We start from the raw sequence: 4,174 nt of genomic DNA, 5'->3' as shown, positions 1-4,174 counted from the left end.
CACCTTTATTTATTTATTTATTTTTTGTCTGTCATGGGGCTTGAACTCTGGGTCTAGCGCTCTACCACTTGAGCCACATCACCTCTTCCAGTTTTCTGAGTGGTTTATTGGCGATAAGTGTCTCACAGACTTTTCTGCCCAAACTGGCCTCCTGAGTAGCTAGGATTACCGGTATGAGCCACCAACACCTGGCTATATCACCTTTATAATAACAGTAAAAACAAAATTTTAAAACCTGTTCTGAGGCCAGGCACTAGTGGCTCATGCCTGTAATCCTAGCTACTCAGGAGGCTGAGATCTGAGGATCTCAGCTCAAAGTCAGCCCAGGCAGGAAAGTCGTGAGACTCTTATCTCCAGTAAACTGCATACTCAGAAAAAGCCAGAAATGGTGCTGTGGTTCAAGTCATAGAGCACTAGTCTTGAGTACAAAGACACGCAGGGACCGTGCTCAGAGACGAGTTCCAGCTACAGACTGGTAAAACAAAGACAAATGTTCTAAGAAAATTTAAAAAAAGAAAAATATGTATAGTACTCATTTTGTGCGGGAACAAAGGGAGGATGTGGGGATGTAGTTCAGGACTGGAAAAAAAGTTGTTACTGTGATCAGCAGGGAAGGAAGCACCTGGGTATCAGTGAATGTTTTTCTTTTAAGAAGATTAAGACAGTATACAGCTGGGCATCCAGTGGCTCATCTGTAATCCTAGCTACTCAGGAGGCTGAGATGGAAGTTCATGGTTCAAAGCCAGCCGGGGCAGGAAAGTACGAGACTCTTATCTCCAGTAAACCACTAGAAAACTGGAAGTGGTGCTGTGGCTCAAGCCACAGAGCTCGCCTTGGGCTGAACAGCTGAGGGATAGCACTCAAGCCCAGAGTTCAAGCCCCATGACCGACAAAAAAAAAAAAAGACAGTAAGGCTGGGAAGGTGGCTCAGTGGTAGAGCACTTGCCTTGAGCTGAAGAGCCGAGTGACAGCGTCTAGGCCCAGAGTTCAGGCCCCACGACCAACCAAAAAAATAATAATAATCACAATGTTTGGGCTAGGAAGGTGGCTCAGTGGTAGAGCGCTTGCCTTGCATGCCTGAGGCCCTGAGTTCGATTCCTCAGCACCACATAAGCAAAAAGAAAAAAGCCAGAAGTGGTGCTGTGGCTCAAGTGGTAGAGCGCTAGCCTTGAGGGACAGCGTCCAGGCCCAGAGTTCAGGCCCCACGACCGGACCCCCCGCCCAAAAAAAACAAAAACAAAAACAAAAAGGACGGTATAAAAATGTCAGTCTTGGGGCTGGGAAAGTGGCTCAGTGGTAGAGCGCTTGCCTTGCATGCACGAGGCCCTACGTTCGATTCCTCAGCACCACATAAGCAGGAAAACAAAGCCAGAAGTAGCGCTCTGGCTCAAGTGGTAGAGTGCTAGCCTTGAGCTGAAGAGCTGAGGGACAGCGCCCAGGTCCAGGGTTCAGGCCCCATGACCAGACCCCAAAAATAAATAAATAAATAAATGTCAGTCTTAAGGTCTGCACATTGTCAGGTCCAGCAACAACACAAGAACAGGATTGGTCAAAGCTGTGCAGTAGGGCCTTAGTGGGGAGGAAAGAATGGTGTACTGGAGCAAAGTCATTCTGGAAGCAGGAGAGAGTATTATTTGAAATATGTCCTTAACATTATGATGTCACTAGGAAAAGTTATCAGTGATTTTTTTTTACTTTTTTTTCTTTTGTAGGTCATGGGGCTTGAACTCTGGGCTTGGACACTGTCCTTGAGCTCTTCAGCTCAAGGTGAGCACTCTACCACTTGAGCCACAGCACCACTTCTGGTTTTCTAATGGTATATTGGTGACAAGAGTCTCACAGACTTTTCCGGGCTGGCTTTGAATGGTGATTCTCAGATCTCAGCCTCCTTAGTAGCTAGGATTACAGGCATGAGCCACCAGTGCCCAGCTCTGACTTTTTTACTTTTATAAATATATTTGCTGACATTAAAGTGTTAAAGCATAACGTTCTATCATAAAAATGAGTCATTAACTTAATGTACTCATACCCTATGGTTAGACCTTGTCATTTTTTAATTTTTCCTGTTTATACCAGGTATTTATGATTCTTGTCAATCTTTGGTCACATTCATGGCTAGTAGGAGACAGTATATTCACTGAGTCAAAGGATATGAAAGAGAATATTGATACATATTGCTGATTTGTTCCTTCTTCCAAGCTTTATAATGAAAGTGACAACACCTTTGCCTGCACTGTCATTTTTTATTTTAGCCATGTTAATAAGTAAAATAATATGTCATTAATCTTTTGCCTGTCTCTCATTTGTTGCAAATAATTTCAATCCCTGAATCTCTTTTGTGGTGTTTTTGATGTCCAGAGCATTTTTATGTGTTTGATGTCTGTTTAATGTGTTGTTGTTGTTGTCAGTCGTGGGGCTTTGAACACTGGGCCTGGGCGCTATCCCTCAGCTCTTCAGCTCAAGGTGAGTGCTCTTCCACTTGAGCCTCAGTGCCACTTCCAGTTTTCTGGTGGTTTATTGGAGATAAGAGTCTCATGGACTTTCCTTCTCAGGCTGGCTTTTAACCGAGATCCTCAGATCTCAGCCTTCTAAGTAGCTGACAGGTGTGAACCACTGACACCTGCTTAATGTGTGTTTTTTTTTAAGGCTTTCAAAATTCTTCCTTTTACCCAGGCCCTGAGTTCATGCCCCATGACAAAAATTTTTTTTAAAGCTCCCCCCCACCAAATTTTCCTGCCAGGCTCCACTGGCAGGCAGCAAAGTCCCTGAGACTTATCCCTAATTAACCACCAGCACTGTGGTTCAGGTGGTAGAGGGCTGGCCTTGAACTGAAGAGCCCAGGGATAGCTCCCAGGCCCAAAGTTGAAACCGCACGACACGCCAACAAAACAAACTTTTCCTCTTGTTGAAGATAACATTGTTCCCCCTGCCAAAGTTAACTAATTTTTCTAACCTTACTTGGCGAGTCCTTTTTGCCTATAAATTCAGTACTTTTTTGCCTACCATGTTCAGTGCCTATTGAATCCGATGCATAAAGTAAGAGGGAGATAGTTATTTTGTGCTTTTGGACTCTGAGTGTTGTTTGCTTCTCGTTCCTTGTAAGAGAATGTTGCCTGTTTCCTCACAAGCTGCTTAAGAGGTTCACTTTTCTAAATCTTACCTGGAATTCTTGTTTTAGCAAAGAGATGTGTTACCCACAGGGTAGGGAGAGGAGCGGAGGCCCCTTCGTGGCGACCCGTGCTGGTGGTCTCATCCTGTATCCGTTCCCAGTGCTGGTGATGAAAATGCACCTGACTGGCGCTGGCTTCTGAGGTGACAATTGCCGCGGCGTGTGGCACTTCACGTCTGAAGGAAAGCGGAGTCTCAGGCGGGCATTCCAGTCTCGGTGGGCGCGGCCACCGCACGCAGGACCGCACCAGCGGCAGACCGCGCCGGCAGCGCCTGGGGTCCGCGGAACCGAGTGGGCATCAACGGGTCGCGGTCCGCGGAGGGAAGACTCGCTGCCGGAGTGGGGCGCCACCCGATTCTCCACGGCCACCGGGAGGAGGTGAGGGCTGCGGCCGAGCAGGGAGCCAGGCTCTCCCGAGCTTCCGAGGCCTCGGCGGCCGTGCGGGATGGGCAGCGGTGACCCGAGCTCGGCTGGGGACGCGCAGGCCCTCCGCCCTCCGGGGGCCTCTGCCATCGGGCCGGCGCCGTCCCCGACCCCCGCCCCCGGCCCCGGCCTCCATCCACTGCATACTGGCTCTCACCCTCTGTCCCCGCTTCCAGCACGTTCCGGGAGGCGACGGGCCTGGTAGACTGTCAGTCCACTTGCACCTTCGTTCTCGGAAGCCCAGGGCAGGCGCAGGGCGACTGTGGTCGGAGCTTCCCTGGCTCTGACAGGTCCGGAGGGAGCCTGAGGAGCTGGAGCTGAGGCTCCGCCAGCCCGGCCGGGGGCGGGAAGGGGGCGGTGACGCCTGCCGTCTCACGCCAGGCTACGATCTGCGGGAGCTTCTCGGGTACCCAGGCCCGGCGGTCCTGAGGCAGGTGGGCGGGGTCCACCGCCCCCGGTCCCCTCAGGCCCCGCCCCTCCTGGCCCCGCCCCCATCCCGCCAGCGCCCCCGCTGATTGGCCCCTCCGTTTGTCCCCGTGAGCTGGCGGCCCGGCCCGCGCGTCACGTGGTCGAGCAGCGTCT

This window comes from Dipodomys spectabilis, unplaced genomic scaffold, assembly GCF_019054845.1.
Source record: "Dipodomys spectabilis isolate Male_0828 unplaced genomic scaffold, ASM1905484v1 ptg000215l, whole genome shotgun sequence".
Lineage (NCBI taxonomy): Eukaryota > Metazoa > Chordata > Mammalia > Rodentia > Heteromyidae > Dipodomys > Dipodomys spectabilis.
This window is presented reverse-complemented; position numbering follows the sequence as displayed.